The following is a 23,950-nucleotide window of genomic DNA, read 5'->3' as shown; positions in this document are numbered from 1 at the left end:
GACAGGGCGACCGCGGCGGCGAAAGCTTTGCTCCACGACGGCCGGCGTGCGCCCGGCCCCCGCTCACCCAGACGCCCGCCCGGCGCGGAGCACCGCGTCCGCCCAAGGGCGCCGCACTTGGCGGCGCGTCGGGTCGCAGCCAGCCGAGCGGCGACGCGCTCCGGCCCGCCGTCAGGATGGCCGAGCGGTCTAAGGCGCTGCGTTCAGGTCGCAGTCTCCCCTGGAGGCGTGGGTTCGAATCCCACTCCTGACAAGCCAGCCTTTTGCCCCCCGCCCAACCACGTCCCCACCCCTCCCCGGGACCCCACCCCGCGTAGAGCCACAGCCCCTTGCCGCCTTGCAGTCCCTTCCCGCCTGGCACTCTTGCTTGGCCTCTGCAAACTCCGGCCCCCGACACCCAAGCCTCTCCCTCCACAGCCCGCGGGCCCGACAGAAATGGCCCAGGAGGAACGCCCCGGCCACTGGCTTTGCTGCGGACACGCGCCCTCCCCGGACGCACAGCTCCCACACACACCCACACGCCCCCGCCGCCCGCGTCCTACCTGCACCTACACCAGCAAGCTTCGGCCCTTCGCAGCCCATCTTTCCTCACCTGCTTGCGATGGCTGTTTTTCCTTCCTCACTCCGGCTCCGGCTCGGGCTCCGGCTCCGGCCCCGGCTCCGGCCGGCCCGCCGCTCCGCCCCACCCCGCCCCCACCGCCCCACGCAGACCGGCCGCGTGGGGAAAGCCCTCCACGCTTCGCCCTCGCACTGCTGCCCGCGGACTGCTGCCCGCGGCTCGCCCTCCCAGCCTTTCCTCCGCTTCTGCCGCCAGCCGCTCTCGCTCCCGTCCAACATCCCGTCCTTGCCGCCAAGCCGGCCGGCCCGCCCGCCTGCACATTCCCTGCCCTCCACACCCACACTGAGGTGGCGGGTCTGCGTGGGGTGCGTGCCCGCGCGCGGCGCTTTCTCGCCTCGGGGCCTTCCCCGCCCACTGGCCACCGCGGCCTGCCTCCGGGGACACGTGCAGCCCAGCCTTCCTGCTCGCCCGCCGGTACGGGGCCCTCCCTGGACGCAGGCCTGGCGCGTGAGTCCCTGCCACGGCCCTGGGATGCCCGGCACCCACCCGCAGACGTCGGGCCCCCGGCCGCCGCCCGCCACCCACCTGCGCGCCCCAGCGCACGTTCACGCGCGGGAAGCCGCTGCCCCGGCCGGACCCAACCACCCCCCGGCGCCCTCCCTCACCCGACTGTCCGCCATCCCCCCCGCCCCTCCCCGCCCGCAGTCCGAGTGCCTGCGCCTCACGACCAACGCACCCGAGCCGGACCCCTCCGCAGAGCGCTGGCCGGCCCGAGCGCTTCTTCGGAGCGAGGCTCCGACACCCTTGGCAGACCCGGCAGGTCCATCTCTCACGCTCGCCGTCCCGGCACAGCCCGAGCTCCGATGCCCGCCCGCCCGCTCCACACCAGCCAGAAAGCCGGCCGCCGGAGGGACTTGGCGTCGGGGGCGGGGGGCGGCGTGGGGGTGGGGGGCAGCGGTGGCTGAGGGGAACATAGGCGCTCAGCCGCAGCGGGCGCGCATCGCCTGCCCTGGCTGGGATTCGGGCGCGCGCCAGCCTGCTTCGGCTCGTGGCTGCTTCTGGCGATGCCGACGCTCTTGCGGCGGCCCTGGACGGCAGAGAAGGCGCAAAATGGGCCGGGTGGGCCTCCGCCCCGCCGACCCTCCGCCCCGCCGACCCTCCGACCCTCCGACCCTCCGACCCTCCGACCCTCCGACCCTCCGTCCCTGCCTCCAGGCCTCCGGACAGCGCCGCGCCCTGGGGCCCTCCGCGGGGCCCGGAGCCCCTCTTGCAGGCCACAGGCGTCCGCCTTCGGCTCAAAGGGAGCAGGAGCCCGCGGGCGAGCAGGAACCGCTGCCCGGCGGTTGGTGGCCAGCCCCGCTGGGGCAACGTCGGGCGGCAGCGGCCACCGGTGCATGGGTGGTTCAGTGGTAGAATTCTCGCCTGCCACGCGGGAGGCCCGGGTTCGATTCCCGGCCCATGCAACAGCTCGGTCCTCTTTTGGAGCAGAGCCCTCGCTCTCCCGGCACCTCCCGGTCCCACCACAGCTCTTGCTTCCTCACCAGCAGCCCACCGCCCCACCTCCGCCTCCACCCTCGACACACCCCCTGCTCTTGCAAGCAAATCCCACCTTGTCAAGGACCCCGCCCTCGCATTTGTCCCATTGGCCTCTCTCTTTGCTGTTTAATTTTAAGAAAAGCGTACTGGCTTTGCCATACCCCGTTCGCTTCAGGTGTTCGCCAGAGTGACTCATACCCATCCGGCTGGCTGGCTGGCTGGCTGGCTGACTCTCTGTCTGTCTGTGTGTCTGTCTGTCTATCCAAAGAGAGAGCGAGAGCGAGAGCGAGAGAGCGAGAGAGATCTCCATTATAGGTGATCATTGTGTGTGACTCGAGTCCCTCCCCCATGCTATACAGTAAATCCTTGTTGCTTATCGACTTTGGGCATGCTCTTTCTTCCTTCCGATCTCTTAGCCCCAACTCCTAATTGCCCACCCCCGCCCCCATACTCTGCCCTTGGGTAACCATATGTTTGTTTTCTACACCGGTGACGGTTTCCATTTTGCACGGAGAGTTATTTGTATTAATTTTTAGATTCCACATGTATTCTTTGTCCTTCTCCAGCTGACGTAGTTCACTGTGGGTAGTAGCCTCTTGGTCGATCCATGTCGCTGCAGATGGCACGAGGTCCTTCTCTCTTTTATGGCTAAAGGGTATTCCATAGTAGTATGCGTGTGTCTGTATATAGCATGGATGTTATGTATGTAATATAACATGATATATAGTATCACACCCTCTTAAGCCAATCGTCTGTGGATGGGTCCCTGGGAATCGTCCACGTCATGACGCTCTCTTAAAGAGCACTCCTGTGAACACTGGGGTGCATCCACCTGTTCCCTTTAGGAGTTTTCATCTCTTCTGGGTATATACCCTGAGGCCGGGGGTGGGCGGTGGGGTCGCCTGCTGGATCATATCCTAGCTCTCCTTTGAACTCCTTCCTTCTTCCTCTCTTCCTACCTTTTCCCCCCTCCATGCTTCCTACCTCCATTCCACCCTCCATGCTTCCTACCTCCATTCCACTCTTCCGCTCTTTCTTTCCTTCCCTCCTGCCTTCTTCCTCTGGTTCCTTCCTTCTTTCGTTCTCTCTCTCTTTTCCCTCATTCTTTCTCTTCGTAGTAGTTCGGGTCATTGCTGGAGTACAGCTGATGTACCGTATTGTGTTTGTGTCAGGGGTACGGCCGCGGTGATTTGGTTTAATGGGTACAGCGTTCTCTTCGGGTGATTTTCCGGTATAGGTCATTGCAGGATATTGGATGATGTTCCCTGTGCCACTCAGTAAACACGTGTTGCTTATCTCTTTTATACATAGCCGTTTGCGTCTGTTCTCCCAAACTCCTAATTTGTCCCCCCACCCTGCCCTTTCCCCTGGGTAACCGTAAGATTGTTTTCTACATCTACGAGTCTGTTTCTGTTTTGCCCATAGAGTTCTTTGTGTTATTTCTTTAGATTCCACATGTATCAGTGCTTCTCCATCTGACTTACTCCAGTAAGTGTTAATACCCCTAGGTCCACCCGCGTCGCTGCAAAGGGCACTACTTCATTCTTTTTTAAACCTTTTTTTCCTTACAGTTGACTCCCAATGTTCTGTCAGTTTCCGCTGCCCAGCAAAGTGACCCAGCCACACATCCATCTGCATTCTTTTTTCTTCCCCACGTTGAGCCTCCATCGTGTTCCATCGCAAGTGATCAGATAGAGTTTCCCGTGCTATACAGCAGAATCTCATTGCTTCTCCGTTCCAAATGCAGTCGCCTGCATCTACTGACCTCCAACGGCCAGTGCCTCCCCCTCCCTCCTGGCAACCACAAGCCTCTTCTCCACGTCCTCGCGTTTGTTTCTTCTCTGTGGACAGGTTCATCTGTGCCGTCTCTTAGGTTCCAGATACGAGACACATACCGTATCATGTGGTATTTGTCTTTCTCCCTCTGACTTCCTTCACTTCGCCTGAGAGTCTCAAGTTCCGTCCATGTTGCTGCAAATGGCATTATGTTGTTCTCCTCTGTGGCTGAGTCGTATTCCATTGTGCACATGTACCACATCTTCTTTTTTTTTCATATTTTTTTTATTTTCCCACTGTACAGCAAGGGGGTCAGGTTATCCTCACATGTATACATTACAATTACATTTCCCCCCCACCCTTTCTTCTGTTGCAACACGAGTATCTAGACAAAGTTCTCAATGCTATTCAGCAGGATCTCCTTGTAAATCTATTCTAAGTTGTGTCTGATAAGCCCAAGCTCCCGATCCCTCCCACTCCCTCCCCCTCCCATCAGGCAGCCACAAGTCTCTTCTCCAAGTCCATGATTTTCTTTTCTGAGGAGATGTTCATTTGTGCTGGATCTTAGATTCCAGTTATAAGTGATATCATATGGTATTTGTCTTTGTCTTTCTGGCTCATTTCACCCAGTATGAGAGTCTCTAGTTCCATCCATGCTGCTGCAAATGGCATTATGTCATTCTTTTTTATGGCTGAGTAGTATTCCATTGTGTATATATACCACCTCTTCCGAATCCAATCATCGGTCGATGGACATTTGGGTTGTTTCCACGTCCTGGCTATTGTGAATAGTGCTGCAATGAACATGCGGGTGCCCGTGTCTCTTTTAAGTAGAGTTTTGTCCGGATAGATGCCCAAGAGTGGGATTGCGGGGTCATATGGAAGTTCTATGTATAGATTTCTAAGGTATCTCCAAACTGTTCTCCATAGTGGCTGTACCAGTTTACATTCCCACCAGCAGTGCAGGAGGGTTCCCTTTTCTCCACAGCCCCTCCAGCACTTGTTATTTGTGGATTTATTAATGATGGCCATTCTGACTGGTGTGAGGTGGTATCTCATGGTAGTTTTGATTTGCATTTCTCTTATAATCAGCGATGTTGAGCATTTTTTCATGTGTTTGTTGGCCATCTGTATAACTTCTTTGGAGAAATGTCTATTCAGGTCTTTTGCCCATTTTTCCATTGACTGATTGGTTTTTTTGCTGTTGGGTTGTATAAGTTGCTTTTATATTCTAGAGATTAAGCCCTTGTCGGTTGCATCATTTGAACCTATTTTCTCCCATTCTGTAAGTTGTCTTCTTGTTTTCTTTTTGGTTTCCTTTGCTGTGCAAAAGCTTTTCAGTTTGATGAGGTCCCATGGGTTTATTTTTGCTCTAATTTCTATTGTTTTGGGAGACTGACCTGAGAAAATATTCATGACGTTGATGTCAGAGAGTGTTTTGCCTGTGTTTTCTTCTAGGAGTTTGATGGTGTCCTGTCGTATACTTAAGTCTTTCAGCCATTTGGAGTTTATTTGTGTGCATGGTGTGAGGGTGTGTTCTAGTTTCATTGCTTTGCATGCAGCTGTCCAGGTTTCCCAGCAATGCTTGCTGAATAGACTTTCTTTTTCCCGTTTTATGTTCTTGCCTCCCTTGTCAAAGATTAATTGACCATAGGTGTCAGGGTTTATTTCCGGATTCTCTATTCTCTTCCATTGGTCTGTCTGTCTGTTTTGATACCAGTACCACACTGTTTTGATGACTGTGGCTTTGTAGTATTTCTTGAAGTCTGGGAGAGTTATGCCTCCTGCTTGGTTTTTGTTTCTCAGGATTGCTTTGGCGATTCTGGGTCTTTTGTGGTTCCATATAAATGTTTGGATTGTTTGTTCTAGTTCTGTGAAAAATGTCCTGGGTAATTTGATAGGGATTGCATTGAATCTGTAGATTGCTTTGGGTAGTATGGCCATTTTTACAATATTGATTTTCCCAATCCAGGAACATGGAATATCTTTCCATTTCTTTACATCTTCTTTGATTTCTTTGATTAAAGTTTTATAGTTCTCGGCACATAGGTCCTTTACCTCCTTGGTCAGGTGTATTCCGAGGTATTTGATTTTGTGGGGTGCAATTTTAAAAGGTATCGTATTTTTGTATTCCTTTTCTAATATTTCATTGCTGGTATACAGAAATGCAACTGACTTCCGAATGTTAATCTTATATCCTGCTACTTTGCTGAATTTATTAATCAGTTCAAGTAGTTTTTGGGTTGAGTCCTTAGGGTTTTCTATGTATAGTATCATGTCATCTGCATATACAGTGGCAGTTTTATCTCTTCTCTTCCTATATGGATGCCTTTTATTTCTTTTGTTTGTCGAATTGCTGGTACCACATCTTCTTACTCCATTCATCTGGCGTTGGACATTGAGCTTGTTTCCGAGTCTCGGCTGTTGCGAACGGTGCTGCAAGGAACACAGGGCGTGCACGTATCGTTTTCAATGAACGCTTTGCCTGGATAGATGCCCAGGAGTGGGATCGCTGGGTCATGTGGTAGTTCTATACTGAGTTTTCTGACGTGCCTCCCTACTGTTGTATACTTTGTTCTTTTTTTTTTACGGCTGAGTAACACGCCACAGGACATATACATATATATATATATACATATATATATATATATGTATGTATATGTGTATGTGTGTGTGTGTGTATATACACACAGACACACATATACACACAGCACGACTTCTGAAGCCAGTTGTCTGTGGATGGGTACTTGGCATTTGTCCACACCATGGCTCATGTAAATAGTGCTCCTCTGAACACTGGGGAACAGCTGATCTTCTCACATGGGAGTTGTCAACTTTTCTCGATATATACCTGGGAGCGGGCCTTTCTGGATCCCATGACGGAGGTCCTTTGACTGCGTTCCTTGCTTTCTTCCCTCCTGCCTCTTTCCTTCCTGCCATTCCCCCTGCCCCACCATTCTTCCTCCCTCCATCCCACTCTCTCTTGCCTTCCTTCTCTTTCTTCCTTTCCATCTTCCTTCCTTCCTTCCTTCCCGTTCCCTCCCTCCCTCCCTCCCTTCCATTCTCCACTCTTCCTTTTTTCCTTCCTGCCTTCCTTCCTTCTCTCCATTTTTCGTTCTTCCTTCTTCCCTTTCTTTCTTTGTTTTCTATTTTTTTCAATCAGCCCCTATGTAGGGCCAGGGCTCGAACTGAAGCTGCAGCTCCAACCTACACCACAGCCAGGGCAATGCCAGACACGAGCTGCCTCTGGGACCTGTTGTACAGTTTGCGGCAACGCCACGGTTCTTGACCCACTGAGCGAGGCCAGGGATCAAACCCGCATCCTCACAGAGACAACATCGGGTCCTTATCCCACGGAGCCATGACACGAACTCCTCCATTCTTTTCCACGGCAGAGTACGATTCCATAGTGCAGATCTATTTTATCTCATCATCATCATCATCTTCTTCTTCGTCTTCTTCGTCTTCGTCTTCGTCTTCATCTTCGTCTTCTTCTTCTTCCTCCTCGTCTTCCTCTTCCTCTTCCTCATCTTCTTCTTCTTCCTCCTCTTCTTCCTCTTTTCTTTGGGGACTTTTAGGGCTGTACCCTTGGCACAAGGAGACGCCCGGGCTAGGGGTCGAATCGGAACTGTAGCTGCCGGCCTACACCACGGCCACGGCCAAGGCCACGGCCACGCTGGGTCCGAGCCACGTCTTCGACCGACGCCATACCTCATGGCAACACCGGATCCTTGACCTGTTGAGCGAGGCCAGGGGATCAAACCTGTGTCCTCAGGATACCGGTCAGGTTCCTTAACCGCTGAGCCACAATGGGAACTCCACGTTCTGTCTTCTTCAGCCAACTGTCTATTGTTGGGCGCTTGGGTTTTTGTCAATGTTTTCGCTGTGGCAGGCAACGCGGCTATACCAACATGGGAGGGAGGGGATATAGCTTTTCGAATTAGAGGGTTCATCCTTTTGGGCTCTATATTCACGAGTGCAAGTGCTGGTTCCTATGGGAGCTCTCCTTTGCACTCTTCAAATCTCACCACCAGTCCCACGGCTCCACAAGCTCGCGCGCACGCACGCGCACACACACACACACACACGCGCGCGCGTGCGTGTGTGCGCACGCACCCACACACAGCCAGATGAGAAGTGATGGTGGTTGCTGCTGATGAGAGAGGTTATATATGTCTCTGGGGCAGTGGGATCGCCCACCTCATGTGCAGGGTGCCTAGCCCCTGTCTCCAACTCTGTTTCTGCCCTGCCCTGCCCTGCTTCCTACCTCTCCCCTCCCCACAGCCTCACTCCCGTTTAGCCTGAGCACGTTGCCGCACAACACAGCAGTCTGGCCCGCTCTCCTGCCGCTCCACGGGGGTCTTCTCCCGCCACCTCCCTGGCACCACAGCCCACTCACACCCGCTGCTTGCCACTCTCCCTTCCGCCCAGCCTCTGGGCACGGGCTCCTCCACCTGCCATGATTCCCCTGTACCCCGGGCCCCTGTCTCACACATCCTGCCCGGAAGACGCACTGGCGCTGGTCCTGGCCGCCCTCGTGGCCCTCAGACCCACTCCTACACCATGCCCAGCCCTAACCCAGATCCCGCGCAGGGCGGGGCAAGGGCCACCACTGCCGCTTCACCCAGGCTTCTGCAGAGCCCCTGCCTGAGTGACCCGGCGGCCCTCGCGGCCAGGTCCCCGCAAGACCCACACCTCCCGTTGCTGCCCCGCCCAAGCTCCGCCGGGACACCGCGGTCGCGGTCGAACTTTTCCTCCCACCTTCCAGCAGGCGCTTCACGCCCACCCCCACTCTACGGGGTCGTTTTACTCTGTTCCCAAACTTGCACGGGGCGGCCACCAACCACGGCCACAGACACCTTCGTCCTGCCCTGTCACCCACCCACGCTCACTCCCAACGCACCGGCGAAGGGCTTGAGGTAACCTCCTGTGGTGATGGGAAGCACCCCTCTGCCCACAGGGGCTCCTTTCCATGGGGGGTCCCGCTTTGTCAAAACCCATCTCGTGTACCGCCGCCACCGTGCCACCTCTGCCGCCACCGTGCCATCTCTGCCGCCGCCGCCGCCACCGCCGCCTCAGGTTGGTGCCATTCACCGGCAGTCCACTTTGCCTCCTAAGGCAGAAACATGCCAACGGGCATGAAAACCTCCACTGACAGAGGCTGAAAGCAGACTGGTGTCTGCCATTTACCTTGGGGGAGTATCCAAGGGGGACCACGAAGATAGGTTGCAGAGAGAGGTGGAATGGACTCTGGGTAGCTAGGTGGCTGGGCAAGAATGGGGTCATGTTAGACGTCATGTCTAGGGGAGAGGGGTGTGTGTGTGTGTGTGTGTGTGTGTGTGTGTGTGTGTGTGTGTGTTGTGGGAGGGAGGGAGGTATTCTCAAGGTAACATTCTTGCCTCTCTGTGATAGGACTGAGAGCATGGTAATGTAATTAGACTACAGTGTTGGCTGGGGCTGGTAGTCCACCCTTTCAGGCGTCTGCTTCCACCTGCTCCCGCCTACTGGGCTAAGGATTCCTGACTGGCCTCCCGAATCAGCCCGCTCTCTTACCTCCACTACCGTGTGTGTGTGTGTGTGTGTGTGTGTGTGTGTGTGTGTGTCTCCAGGCACGCATGAGTGTCCACACTCATGGTCCCATCTCCACCACCCGGCATGGTTTGTCTGGCTCTAGCTCCCCTACCCTGCCCAAGACCACCAGGAGCTTGAGACCAAATGAGCAGTCCACGGAAGGCGAAGCCCGCCCAAGACCTAAACAGGCTGCAGCAGGTTGCTGGCAAGGGGGGCCAGATAAGAAACTGTGTGTCCCTCCCCTTGGCTGACTTGCCAGCGTGAACGCCTCACTAGCGCCTTGCGCCAGCGCAACCACCTCTGCCGCCACCACCCACCGGCACCACCACCGGCACCAGTAAGGACCAGCACCACCACCTCTAACAGAGACAGCAGCGCCAGCACCAGCTCCACAAGCCAGCAACACCGGCAGCACCACTTCCACGCCAGCAGCCTCTGCCGCCGGGGCGGCGGCGGCGGCGGCGGCGGCGGCGGTGGTGGTGGCAGCAGCGAGGGCAAAGGGAGCAGCCGCCATCGCAGGAGCAGCAGCCGCTCAGCACAGGCATCCGAACGAGCACCAGCACCAAGCCCCATCAGGACCAGCGCTCCCAGCGACACCCGCACCCGCAGCTCACGAGGGAAGGAAGAGGGGCCTCGCGGCGGTGCACGCGGCGGCGGGGGCGGTCGGGACCCGCGCAGTGCTGCCAACGAGTCCAGGCACGGTGGAAGCTGCCCGCCCGTGGGCGGCCGGTGGTGGGCAGAGGGGCTGCCCGGGCCGCTGGTGTTGGGGGCTGAGGCAAGCTTCCAGCGGCGGAGGAGGACGGACGCCCGAGGCGTCGAGTGGGCCTCGAGTGGACGAACGTCTGGAGGCCAAAAGGCTTGGCCGGGTGGGTGGAGGATGCCTGGCGCGGCTTGGGCTGGAGGTGGACGGGGCCGGGTGGCTGCCCGGCGAGGGGGACGCGCGTGGGCTAAAAGGGGCGCTTGTGGAGGCAGCGCGCTTTGCGGCAAGTTGGCCGGCGGAGTGGAAGAAGAAAGGCTTCCCTGACCGGGAATCGAACCCGGGCCGCGGCGGTGAGAGCGCCGAATCCTAACCACTAGACCACCAGGGAGCGTCGGGCTCGGCGCCTGGCCTGGCCCTGCTGGACCCAGCACCTCCCTGCCACCCGCTTGGCGCCGCCTTGCTGCCAAGGCCCGGCCTTGCCAGGTCGGGCCGCCCGCCGCACCTGGCGATCCACGGTGGCCTAGCGCTCTCCCTGCTCGCTAGGAGAGACGCCGCGCGCTCGCCTCCGTCTCGCACACGCACACACGCCAAAAGCCACGGGCCTGGGGGCGAGCACCGTGCGCCCTCTTCCCAGCTCTCCCACACAGGGGCCGGGCCGGAGCCCCGCGGAGCTCGGCAAAAATCCCCCAGACTAAACAAAACAAAAGACGGCCCGCTGCGTTGGCCGGGAATCGAACCCGGGTCAACTGCTTGGAAGGCAGCTATGCTCACCACTATACCACCAACGCTGCACAGCCCGGGTCGGGCCCGGACGCCGTGCCCGGGCTCGCCCAAGCGCATTCCCGGCGCCCCGACGCCCTGGCCACCAGCGGCCGCCCACCGGCGCCAGCCCCAGGCCGTGGCCCTCGTCCACCGGCCCCACCGCCGCTCGGGGGCGTCCTCGCTCCCCTGCCGCCCCGAGGCCCTGGGCTCCACGCCGCGCGCCTCAGCTCCCAGCTCCAGGCCACCAGCGTCCCGAACCCACAGGGAAAGGGACTCGTCGGCTTCCCACCGGGCCCGCCTGCCGGGCAGCTGGGCAGCCGGGCAGCCGAGCGTGGCGTCGCAAGGGGCCTCCGGTGCGGCAGGCACTTTGGGCGGGCCGCAAGGTCGCCGGGCGCTGGCCGGGGCGAGAGGAGGCCCTCGCTCGGCCGGGGCGAGGGGTGGACGGCAAGGGCTGGAAGGGGTCGAGGGTGGCAGGTCGGGCACGCCCAGGCGCCCTGCGCCTGCCTGGAGGCGGGGATGAGGAGACGAAGGGCCCTTGGGGCCAGGCGGCTGGCCAGCGAGCGGCGCCAGCCACCAAAAAGGGCGTGTTGCCTCCCCGTCGGGGAATCGAACCCCGGTCTCCCGCGTGACAGGCGGGGATACGCACCACTATACTAACGAGGACGGCGGCCACCGCCCGGCCACCGCCCGGCCACCCGGCCCCTCTCCGGCTGCCTGCCGACGCCTACCCCTGCCCGCGGCCCTCGGCCCGCGGCCCACCATGGGGCCGCCAGCACGTGCCCGCGCCCCGCCCCGACGCCAAAGCACCCCGCGTCCTCCAAAGAAGCAGACCGCGACCCGGACCGCGGCCCGCGGCCCCACCCTCACCCCACCCCCGCCCCTACCTGGCGCTGCAAACTCCCGGTGAGCGCTGCCTGGTGCCCCCACCGTGGGCCCGAGAGGGCAAGCCGGGCTGCGAGGTGGCGGCGGGCGCGCGCCTCGCCACGTCACGGCCCGGGCGAGGGCAGAGGCGCGGGCGGGGGCCGCCGCCAGAGGCCGGCTGGGTGCGGGGCCAGGGCTGCGCGACAGGGCGACCGCGGCGGCGAAAGCTTTGCTCCACGACGGCCGGCGTGCGCCCGGCCCCCGCTCACCCAGACGCCCGCCCGGCGCGGAGCACCGCGTCCGCCCAAGGGCGCCGCACTTGGCGGCGCGTCGGGTCGCAGCCAGCCGAGCGGCGACGCGCTCCGGCCCGCCGTCAGGATGGCCGAGCGGTCTAAGGCGCTGCGTTCAGGTCGCAGTCTCCCCTGGAGGCGTGGGTTCGAATCCCACTCCTGACAAGCCAGCCTTTTGCCCCCCGCCCAACCACGTCCCCACCCCTCCCCGGGACCCCACCCCGCGTAGAGCCACAGCCCCTTGCCGCCTTGCAGTCCCTTCCCGCCTGGCACTCTTGCTTGGCCTCTGCAAACTCCGGCCCCCGACACCCAAGCCTCTCCCTCCACAGCCCGCGGGCCCGACAGAAATGGCCCAGGAGGAACGCCCCGGCCACTGGCTTTGCTGCGGACACGCGCCCTCCCCGGACGCACAGCTCCCACACACACCCACACGCCCCCGCCGCCCGCGTCCTACCTGCACCTACACCAGCAAGCTTCGGCCCTTCGCAGCCCATCTTTCCTCACCTGCTTGCGATGGCTGTTTTTCCTTCCTCACTCCGGCTCCGGCTCGGGCTCCGGCCCCGGCTCCGGCCGGCCCGCCGCTCCGCCCCACCCCGCCCCCACCGCCCCACGCAGACCGGCCGCGTGGGGAAAGCCCTCCACGCTTCGCCCTCGCACTGCTGCCCGCGGACTGCTGCCCGCGGCTCGCCCTCCCAGCCTTTCCTCCGCTTCTGCCGCCAGCCGCTCTCGCTCCCGTCCAACATCCCGTCCTTGCCGCCAAGCCGGCCGGCCCGCCCGCCTGCACATTCCCTGCCCTCCACACCCACACTGAGGTGGCGGGTCTGCGTGGGGTGCGTGCCCGCGCGCGGCGCTTTCTCGCCTCGGGGCCTTCCCCGCCCACTGGCCACCGCGGCCTGCCTCCGGGGACACGTGCAGCCCAGCCTTCCTGCTCGCCCGCCGGTACGGGGCCCTCCCTGGACGCAGGCCTGGCGCGTGAGTCCCTGCCACGGCCCTGGGATGCCCGGCACCCACCCGCAGACGTCGGGCCCCCGGCCGCCGCCCGCCACCCACCTGCGCGCCACAGCGCACGTTCACGCGCGGGAAGCCGCTGCCCCGGCCGGACCCAACCACCCCCCGGCGCCCTCCCTCACCCGACTGTCCGCCATCCCCCCGCCCCTCCCCGCCCGCAGTCCGAGTGCCTGCGCCTCACGACCAACGCACCCGAGCCGGACCCCTCCGCAGAGCGCTGGCCGGCCCGAGCGCTTCTTCGGAGCGAGGCTCCGACACCCTTGGCAGACCCGGCAGGTCCATCTCTCACGCTCGCCGTCCCCGCACAGCCCGAGCTCCGATGCCCGCCCGCCCGCTCCACACCAGCCAGAAAGCCGGCCGCCGGAGGGACTCGGCGTCGGGGGCGGGGGGCGGGGTGGGGGTGGGGGGCAGCGGTGGCTGAGGGGAACATAGGCGCTCAGCCGCAGCGGGCGCGCATCGCCTGCCCTGGCTGGGATTCGGGCGCGCGCCAGCCTGCTTCGGCTCGTGGCTGCTTCTGGCGATGCCGACGCTCTTGCGGCGGCCCTGGACGGCAGAGAAGGCGCAAAATGGGCCGGGTGGGCCTCCGCCCCGCCGACCCTCCGCCCCGCCGACCCTCCGCCCCGCCGACCCTCCGACCCTCCGACCCTCCGCCCCTCCGTCCCTGCCTCCAGGCCTCCGGACAGCGCCGCGCCCTGGGGCCCTCCGCGGGGCCCGGAGCCCCTCTTGCAGGCCACAGGCGTCCGCCTTCGGCTCAAAGGGAGCAGGAGCCCGCGGGCGAGCAGGAACCGCTGCCCGGCGGTTGGTGGCCAGCCCCGCTGGGGCAACGTCGGGCGGCAGCGGCCACCGGTGCATGGGTGGTTCAGTGGTAGAATTCTCGCCTGCCACGCGGGAGGCCCGGGTTCGATTCCCGGCCCATGCAACAGCTCGGTCCTCTTTTGGAGCAGAGCCCTCGCTCTCCCGGCACCTCCCGGTCCCACCACAGCTCTTGCTTCCTCACCAGCAGCCCACCGCCCCACCTCCGCCTCCACCCTCGACACACCCCCTGCTCTTGCAAGCAAATCCCACCTTGTCAAGGACCCCGCCCTCGCATTTGTCCCATTGGCCTCTCTCTTTGCTGTTTAATTTTAAGAAAAGCGTACTGGCTTTGCCATACCCGTTCGCTTCAGGTGTTCGCCAGAGTGACTCATACCCATCCGGCTGGCTGGCTGGCTGGCTGGCTGACTCTCTGTCTGTCTGTGTGTCTGTCTGTCTATCCAAAGAGAGAGCGAGAGCGAGAGCGAGAGAGCGAGAGAGATCTCCATTATAGGTGATCATTGTGTGTGACTCGAGTCCCTCCCCCATGCTATACAGTAAATCCTTGTTGCTTATCGACTTTGGGCATGCTCTTTCTTCCTTCCGATCTCTTAGCCCCAACTCCTAATTGCCCACCCCCGCCCCCATACTCTGCCCTTGGGTAACCATATGTTTGTTTTCTACACCGGTGACGGTTTCCATTTTGCACGGAGAGTTATTTGTATTAATTTTTAGATTCCACATGTATTCTTTGTCCTTCTCCAGCTGACGTAGTTCACTGTGGGTAGTAGCCTCTTGGTCGATCCATGTCGCTGCAGATGGCACGAGGTCCTTCTCTCTTTTATGGCTAAAGGGTATTCCATAGTAGTATGCGTGTGTCTGTATATAGCATGGATGTTATGTATGTAATATAACATGATATATAGTATCACACCCTCTTAAGCCAATCGTCTGTGGATGGGTCCCTGGGAATCGTCCACGTCATGACGCTCTCTTAAAGAGCACTCCTGTGAACACTGGGGTGCATCCACCTGTTCCCTTTAGGAGTTTTCATCTCTTCTGGGTATATACCCTGAGGCCGGGGGTGGGCGGTGGGGTCGCCTGCTGGATCATATCCTAGCTCTCCTTTGAACTCCTTCCTTCTTCCTCTCTTCCTACCTTTTCCCCCCTCCATGCTTCCTACCTCCATTCCACCCTCCATGCTTCCTACCTCCATTCCACTCTTCCGCTCTTTCTTTCCTTCCCTCCTGCCTTCTTCCTCTGGTTCCTTCCTTCTTTCGTTCTCTCTCTCTTTTCCCTCATTCTTTCTCTTCGTAGTAGTTCGGGTCATTGCTGGAGTACAGCTGATGTACCGTATTGTGTTTGTGTCAGGGGTACGGCCGCGGTGATTTGGTTTAATGGGTACAGCGTTCTCTTCGGGTGATTTTCCGGTATAGGTCATTGCAGGATATTGGATGATGTTCCCTGTGCCACTCAGTAAACACGTGTTGCTTATCTCTTTTATACATAGCCGTTTGCGTCTGTTCTCCCAAACTCCTAATTTGTCCCCCCACCCTGCCCTTTCCCCTGGGTAACCGTAAGATTGTTTTCTACATCTACGAGTCTGTTTCTGTTTTGCCCATAGAGTTCTTTGTGTTATTTCTTTAGATTCCACATGTATCAGTGCTTCTCCATCTGACTTACTCCAGTAAGTGTTAATACCCCTAGGTCCACCCGCGTCGCTGCAAAGGGCACTACTTCATTCTTTTTTAAACCTTTTTTTCCTTACAGTTGACTCCCAATGTTCTGTCAGTTTCCGCTGCCCAGCAAAGTGACCCAGCCACACATCCATCTGCATTCTTTTTTCTTCCCCACGTTGAGCCTCCATCGTGTTCCATCGCAAGTGATCAGATAGAGTTTCCCGTGCTATACAGCAGAATCTCATTGCTTCTCCGTTCCAAATGCAGTCGCCTGCATCTACTGACCTCCAACGGCCAGTGCCTCCCCCTCCCTCCTGGCAACCACAAGCCTCTTCTCCACGTCCTCGCGTTTGTTTCTTCTCTGTGGACAGGTTCATCTGTGCCGTCTCTTAGGTTCCAGATACGAGACACATACCGTATCATGTGGTATTTGTCTTTCTCCCTCTGACTTCCTTCACTTCGCCTGAGAGTCTCAAGTTCCGTCCATGTTGCTGCAAATGGCATTATGTTGTTCTCCTCTGTGGCTGAGTCGTATTCCATTGTGCACATGTACCACATCTTCTTTTTTTTTCATATTTTTTTTATTTTCCCACTGTACAGCAAGGGGGTCAGGTTATCCTCACATGTATACATTACAATTACATTTCCCCCCCACCCTTTCTTCTGTTGCAACACGAGTATCTAGACAAAGTTCTCAATGCTATTCAGCAGGATCTCCTTGTAAATCTATTCTAAGTTGTGTCTGATAAGCCCAAGCTCCCGATCCCTCCCACTCCCTCCCCCTCCCATCAGGCAGCCACAAGTCTCTTCTCCAAGTCCATGATTTTCTTTTCTGAGGAGATGTTCATTTGTGCTGGATCTTAGATTCCAGTTATAAGTGATATCATATGGTATTTGTCTTTGTCTTTCTGGCTCATTTCACCCAGTATGAGAGTCTCTAGTTCCATCCATGCTGCTGCAAATGGCATTATGTCATTCTTTTTTATGGCTGAGTAGTATTCCATTGTGTATATATACCACCTCTTCCGAATCCAATCATCGGTCGATGGACATTTGGGTTGTTTCCACGTCCTGGCTATTGTGAATAGTGCTGCAATGAACATGCGGGTGCCCGTGTCTCTTTTAAGTAGAGTTTTGTCCGGATAGATGCCCAAGAGTGGGATTGCGGGGTCATATGGAAGTTCTATGTATAGATTTCTAAGGTATCTCCAAACTGTTCTCCATAGTGGCTGTACCAGTTTACATTCCCACCAGCAGTGCAGGAGGGTTCCCTTTTCTCCACAGCCCCTCCAGCACTTGTTATTTGTGGATTTATTAATGATGGCCATTCTGACTGGTGTGAGGTGGTATCTCATGGTAGTTTTGATTTGCATTTCTCTTATAATCAGCGATGTTGAGCATTTTTTCATGTGTTTGTTGGCCATCTGTATAACTTCTTTGGAGAAATGTCTATTCAGGTCTTTTGCCCATTTTTCCATTGACTGATTGGTTTTTTTGCTGTTGGGTTGTATAAGTTGCTTTTATATTCTAGAGATTAAGCCCTTGTCGGTTGCATCATTTGAACCTATTTTCTCCCATTCTGTAAGTTGTCTTCTTGTTTTCTTTTTGGTTTCCTTTGCTGTGCAAAAGCTTTTCAGTTTGATGAGGTCCCATGGGTTTATTTTTGCTCTAATTTCTATTGTTTTGGGAGACTGACCTGAGAAAATATTCATGACGTTGATGTCAGAGAGTGTTTTGCCTGTGTTTTCTTCTAGGAGTTTGATGGTGTCCTGTCGTATACTTAAGTCTTTCAGCCATTTGGAGTTTATTTGTGTGCATGGTGTGAGGGTGTGTTCTAGTTTCATTGCTTTGCATGCAGCTGTCCAGGTTTCCCAGCAATGCTTGCTGAATAGACTTTCTTTTTCCCATTTTATGTTCTTGCCTCCCTTGTCAAAGATTAATTGACCATAGGTGTCAGGGTTTATTTCCGGATTCTCTATTCTCTTCCATTGGTCTGTCTGTCTGTTTTGATACCAGTACCACACTGTTTTGATGACTGTGGCTTTGTAGTATTTCTTGAAGTCTGGGAGAGTTATGCCTCCTGCTTGGTTTTGTTTCTCAGGATTGCTTTGGCGATTCTGGGTCTTTTGTGGTTCCATATAAATGTTTGGATTGTTTGTTCTAGTTCTGTGAAAAATGTCCTGGGTAATTTGATAGGGATTGCATTGAATCTGTAGATTGCTTTGGGTAGTATGGCCATTTTTACAATATTGATTTTCCCAATCCAGGAACATGGAATATCTTTCCATTTCTTTACATCTTCTTTGATTTCTTTGATTAAAGTTTTATAGTTCTCGGCACATAGGTCCTTTACCTCCTTGGTCAGGTGTATTCCGAGGTATTTGATTTTGTGGGGTGCAATTTTAAAAGGTATCGTATTTTTGTATTCCTTTTCTAATATTTCATTGCTGGTATACAGAAATGCAACTGACTTCCGAATGTTAATCTTATATCCTGCTACTTTGCTGAATTTATTAATCAGTTCAAGTAGTTTTTGGGTTGAGTCCTTAGGGTTTTCTATGTATAGTATCATGTCATCTGCATATACAGTGGCAGTTTTATCTCTTCTCTTCCTATATGGATGCCTTTTATTTCTTTTGTTTGTCGAATTGCTGGTACCACATCTTCTTACTCCATTCATCTGGCGTTGGACATTGAGCTTGTTTCCGAGTCTCGGCTGTTGCGAACGGTGCTGCAAGGAACACAGGGCGTGCACGTATCGTTTTCAATGAACGCTTTGCCTGGATAGATGCCCAGGAGTGGGATCGCTGGGTCATGTGGTAGTTCTATACTGAGTTTTCTGACGTGCCTCCCTACTGTTGTATACTTTGTTCTTTTTTTTTTTTACGGCTGAGTAACACGCCACAGGACATATACATATATATATATATACATATATGTGTATATGTGTGTGTGTGTACACACACACACACACACACACACACACACACAGCACAACTTCTGAAGCCAGTTGTCTGTGGATGGGTACTTGGCATTTGTCCACACCATGGCTCATGTAAATAGTGCTCCTCTGAACACTGGGGAACAGCTGATCTTCTCACATGAGAGTTGTCAACTTTTCTCGATATATACCTGGGAGCGGGCCTTTCTGGATCCCATGACGGAGGTCCTTTGACTGCGTTCCTTGCTTTCTTCCCTCCTGCCTCTTTCCTTCCTGCCATTCCCCCTGCCCCACCATTCTTCCTCCCTCCATCCCACTCTCTCTTGCCTTCCTTCTCTTTCTTCCTTTCCATCTTCCTTCCTTCCTTCCTTCCCGTTCCCTCCCTCCCTCCCTCCCTTCCATTCTCCACTCTTCCTTTTTTCCTTCCTGCCTTTCTTCCTTCCTTCTCTCCATTTTTCGTTCTTCCTTCTTCCCTTTCTTTCTTTGTTTTCTATTTTTTTCAATCAGCCCCTATGTAGGGCCAGGGCTCGAACTGAAGCTGCAGCTCCAACCTACACCACAGCCAGGGCAATGCCAGACACGAGCTGCCTCTGGGACCTGTTGTACAGTTTGCGGCAACGCCACGGTTCTTGACCCACTGAGCGAGGCCAGGGATCAAACCCGCATCCTCACAGAGACAACATCGGGTCCTTATCCCACGGAGCCATGACACGAACTCCTCCATTCTTTTCCACGGCAGAGTACGATTCCATAGTGCAGATCTATTTTATCTCATCATCATCATCATCTTCTTCTTCGTCTTCTTCGTCTTCGTCTTCATCTTCGTCTTCTTCTTCTTCCTCCTCTTCTTCCTCTTCCTCTTCCTCATCTTCTTCTTCTTCCTCCTCTTCTTCCTCTTTTCTTTGGGGACTTTTAGGGCTGTACCCTTGGCACAAGGAGACGCCCGGGCTAGGGGTCGAATCGGAACTGTAGCTGCCGGCCTACACCACGGCCACGGCCAAGGCCACGGCCACGCTGGGTCCGAGCCACGTCTTCGACCGACGCCATACCTCATGGCAACACCGGATCCTTGACCTGTTGAGCGAGGCCAGGGGATCAAACCTGTGTCCTCAGGATACCGGTCAGGTTCCTTAACCGCTGAGCCACAATGGGAACTCCACGTTCTGTCTTCTTCAGCCAACTGTCTATTGTTGGGCGCTTGGGTTTTTGTCAATGTTTTCGCTGTGGCAGGCAACGCGGCTATACCAACATGGGAGGGAGGGGATATAGCTTTTCGAATTAGAGGGTTCATCCTTTTGGGCTCTATATTCACGAGTGCAAGTGCTGGTTCCTATGGGAGCTCTCCTTTGCACTCTTCAAATCTCACCACCAGTCCCACGGCTCCACAAGCTCGCGCGCACGCACGCGCACACACACACACACACACGCGCGCGCGTGCGTGTGTGCGCACGCACCCACACACAGCCAGATGAGAAGTGATGGTGGTTGCTGCTGATGAGAGAGGTTATATATGTCTCTGGGGCAGTGGGATCGCCCACCTCATGTGCAGGGTGCCTAGCCCCTGTCTCCAACTCTGTTTCTGCCCTGCCCTGCCCTGCTTCCTACCTCTCCCCTCCCCACAGCCTCACTCCCGTTTAGCCTGAGCACGTTGCCGCACAACACAGCAGTCTGGCCCGCTCTCCTGCCGCTCCACGGGGGTCTTCTCCCGCCACCTCCCTGGCACCACAGCCCACTCACACCCGCTGCTTGCCACTCTCCCTTCCGCCCAGCCTCTGGGCACGGGCTCCTCCACCTGCCATGATTCCCCTGTACCCCGGGCCCCTGTCTCACACATCCTGCCCGGAAGACGCACTGGCGCTGGTCCTGGCCGCCCTCGTGGCCCTCAGACCCACTCCTACACCATGCCCAGCCCTAACCCAGATCCCGCGCGGGGCGGGGCAAGGGCCACCACCGCCGCTTCACCCAGGCTTCTGCAGAGCCCCTGCCTGAGTGACCCGGCGGCCCTCGCGGCCAGGTCCCCGCAAGACCCACACCTCCCGTTGCTGCCCCGCCCAAGCTCCGCCGGGACACCGCGGTCGCGGTCGAACTTTTCCTCCCACCTTCCAGCAGGCGCTTCACGCCCACCCCCACTCTACGGGGTCGTTTTACTCTGTTCCCAAACTTGCACGGGGCGGCCACCAACCACGGCCACAGACACCTTCGTCCTGCCCTGTCACCCACCCACGCTCACTCCCAACGCACCGGCGAAGGGCTTGAGGTAACCTCCTGTGGTGATGGGAAGCACCCCTCTGCCCACAGGGGCTCCTTTCCATGGGGGGTCCCGCTTTGTCAAAACCCATCTCGTGTACCGCCGCCACCGTGCCACCTCTGCCGCCACCGTGCCATCTCTGCCGCCGCCGCCGCCACCGCCGCCTCAGGTTGGTGCCATTCACCGGCAGTCCACTTTGCCTCCTAAGGCAGAAACATGCCAACGGGCATGAAAACCTCCACTGACAGAGGCTGAAAGCAGACTGGTGTCTGCCATTTACCTTGGGGGAGTATCCAAGGGGGACCACGAAGATAGGTTGCAGAGAGAGGTGGAATGGACTCTGGGTAGCTAGGTGGCTGGGCAAGAATGGGGTCATGTTAGACGTCATGTCTAGGGAGAGGGGTGTGTGTGTGTGTGTGTGTGTGTGTGTGTGTGTGTGTGTGTGTGTTGTGGGAGGGAGGGAGGTATTCTCAAGGTAACATTCTTGCCTCTCTGTGATAGGACTGAGAGCATGGTAATGTAATTAGACTACAGTGTTGGCTGGGGCTGGTAGTCCACCCTTTCAGGCGTCTGCTTCCACCTGCTCCCGCCTACTGGGCTAAGGATTCCTGACTGGCCTCCCGAATCAGCCCGCTCTCTTACCTCCACTACCGTGTGTGTGTGTGTGTGTGTGTGTGTGTGTGTGTGTGTGTCTCCAGGCACGCATGAGTGTCCACACTCATGGTCCCATCTCCACCACCCGGCATGGTTTGTCTGGCTCTAGCTCCCCTACCCTGCCCAAGACCACCAGGAGCTTGAGACCAAATGAGCAGTCCACGGAAGGCGAAGCCCGCCCAAGACCTAAACAGGCTGCAGCAGGTTGCTGGCAAGGGGGGCCAGATAAGAAACTGTGTGTCCCTCCCCTTGGCTGACTTGCCAGCGTGAACGCCTCACTAGCGCCTTGCGCCAGCGCAACCACCTCTGCCGCCACCACCCACCGGCACCACCACCGGCACCAGTAAGGACCAGCACCACCACCTCTAACAGAGACAGCAGCGCCAGCACCAGCTCCACAAGCCAGCAACACCGGCAGCACCACTTCCACGCCAGCAGCCTCTGCCGCCGGGGCGGCGGCCGCGGCGGCGGCGGCGGCCGCGGCGGCCGCGGCGGTGGTGGTGGCAGCAGCGAGGGCAAAGGGAGCAGCCGCCATCGCAGGAGCAGCAGCCGCTCAGCACAGGCATCCGAACGAGCACCAGCACCAAGCCCCATCAGGACCAGCGCTCCCAGCGACACCCGCACCCGCAGCTCACGAGGGAAGGAAGAGGGGCCTCGCGGCGGCGCACGCGGCGGCGGGGGCGGTCGGGACCCGCGCAGTGCTGCCAACGAGTCCAGGCACGGTGGAAGCTGCCCGCCCGTGGGCGGCCGGTGGTGGGCAGAGGGGCTGCCCGGGCCGCTGGTGTTGGGGGCTGAGGCAAGCTTCCAGCGGCGGAGGAGGACGGACGCCCGAGGCGTCGAGTGGGCCTCGAGTGGACGAACGTCTGGAGGCCAAAAGGCTTGGCCGGGTGGGTGGAGGGTGCCTGGCGCGGCTTGGGCTGGAGGTGGACGGGGCCGGGTGGCTGCCCGGCGAGGGGGACGCGCGTGGGCTAAAAGGGGCGCTTGTGGAGGCAGCGCGCTTTGCGGCAAGTTGGCCGGCGGAGTGGAAGAAGAAAGGCTTCCCTGACCGGGAATCGAACCCGGGCCGCGGCGGTGAGAGCGCCGAATCCTAACCACTAGACCACCAGGGAGCGTCGGGCTCGGCGCCTGGCCTGGCCCTGCTGGACCCAGCACCTCCCTGCCACCCGCTTGGCGCCGCCTTGCTGCCAAGGCCCGGCCTTGCCAGGTCGGGCCGCCCGCCGCACCTGGCGATCCACGGTGGCCTAGCGCTCTCCCTGCTCGCTAGGAGAGACGCCGCGCGCTCGCCTCCGTCTCGCACACGCACACACGCCAAAAGCCACGGGCCTGGGGGCGGGCACCGTGCGCCCTCTTCCCAGCTCTCCCACACAGGGGCCGGGCCGGAGCCCCGCGGAGCTCGGCAAAAATCCCCCAGACTAAACAAAACAAAAGACGGCCCGCTGCGTTGGCCGGGAATCGAACCCGGGTCAACTGCTTGGAAGGCAGCTATGCTCACCACTATACCACCAACGCTGCACAGCCCGGGTCGGGCCCGGACGCCGTGCCCGGGCTCGCCCAAGCGCATTCCCGGCGCCCCGACGCCCTGGCCACCAGCGGCCGCCCACCGGCGCCAGCCCCAGGCCGTGGCCCTCGTCCACCGGCCCCACCGCCGCTCGGGGGCGTCCTCGCTCCCCTGCCGCCCCGAGGCCCTGGGCTCCACGCCGCGCGCCTCAGCTCCCAGCTCCAGGCCACCCGCGTCCCGAACCCACAGGGAAAGGGACTCGTCGGCTTCCCACCGGGCCCGCCTGCCGGGCAGCTGGGCAGCCGGGCAGCCGAGCGTGGCGTCGCAAGGGGCCTCCGGTGCGGCAGGCACTTTGGGCGGGCCGCAAGGTCGCCGGGCGCTGGCCGGGGCGAGAGGAGGCCCTCGCTCGGCCGGGGCGAGGGGTGGACGGCAAGGGCTGGAAGGGGTCGAGGGTGGCAGGTCGGGCACGCCCAGGCGCCCTGCGCCTGCCTGGAGGCGGGGATGAGGAGACGAAGGGCCCTTGGGGCCAGGCGGCTGGCCAGCGAGCGGCGCCAGCCACCAAAAAGGGCGTGTTGCCTCCCCGTCGGGGAATCGAACCCCGGTCTCCCGCGTGACAGGCGGGGATACTCACCACTATACTAACGAGGACGGCGGCCACCGCCCGGCCACCGCCCGGCCACCCGGCCCCTCTCCGGCTGCCTGCCGACGCCTACCCCTGCCCGCGGCCCTCGGCCCGCGGCCCACCATGGGGCCGCCAGCACGTGCCCGCGCCCCGCCCCGACGCCAAAGCACCCCGCGTCCTCCAAAGAAGCAGACCGCGACCCGGACCGCGGCCCGCGGCCCCACCCTCACCCCACCCCCGCCCCTACCTGGCGCTGCAAACTCCCGGTGAGCGCTGCCTGGTGCCCCCACCGTGGGCCCGAGAGGGCAAGCCGGGCTGCGAGGTGGCGGCGGGCGCGCGCCTCGCCACGTCACGGCCCGGGCGAGGGCAGAGGCGCGGGCGGGGGCCGCCGCCAGAGGCCGGCTGGGTGCGGGGCCAGGGCTGCGCGACAGGGCGACCGCGGCGGCGAAAGCT

General features: G+C 58.9%; 10 non-coding genes across 10 annotated transcripts; 4 read left to right on the top strand and 6 right to left on the bottom strand.

The window, feature by feature from the left end:
- TRNAL-CAG lies at window positions 171-253 on the top strand. The gene has a single exon. It is a non-coding gene; the product is annotated as a tRNA-Leu (tRNA).
- On the top strand, window positions 1,952-2,022 carry TRNAG-GCC. The gene has a single exon. It is a non-coding gene; the product is annotated as a tRNA-Gly (tRNA).
- Window positions 10,459-10,530, bottom strand: TRNAE-CUC. The gene has a single exon. It is a non-coding gene; the product is annotated as a tRNA-Glu (tRNA).
- TRNAG-UCC lies at window positions 10,859-10,930 on the bottom strand. Its single transcript has one exon. It is a non-coding gene; the product is annotated as a tRNA-Gly (tRNA).
- On the bottom strand, window positions 11,496-11,567 carry TRNAD-GUC. The gene has a single exon. It is a non-coding gene; the product is annotated as a tRNA-Asp (tRNA).
- Window positions 12,138-12,220, top strand: TRNAL-CAG. Its single transcript has one exon. It is a non-coding gene; the product is annotated as a tRNA-Leu (tRNA).
- On the top strand, window positions 13,912-13,982 carry TRNAG-GCC. Its single transcript has one exon. It is a non-coding gene; the product is annotated as a tRNA-Gly (tRNA).
- On the bottom strand, window positions 22,415-22,486 carry TRNAE-CUC. The gene has a single exon. It is a non-coding gene; the product is annotated as a tRNA-Glu (tRNA).
- TRNAG-UCC lies at window positions 22,815-22,886 on the bottom strand. Its single transcript has one exon. It is a non-coding gene; the product is annotated as a tRNA-Gly (tRNA).
- On the bottom strand, window positions 23,452-23,523 carry TRNAD-GUC. The gene has a single exon. It is a non-coding gene; the product is annotated as a tRNA-Asp (tRNA).

Source organism: Sus scrofa, chromosome 4 (assembly GCF_000003025.6).
Source record: "Sus scrofa isolate TJ Tabasco breed Duroc chromosome 4, Sscrofa11.1, whole genome shotgun sequence".
NCBI lineage: Eukaryota > Metazoa > Chordata > Mammalia > Artiodactyla > Suidae > Sus > Sus scrofa.
Note: the sequence above shows the minus strand (reverse complement) of the source record. Positions and strands in the feature narration are given on the sequence as shown.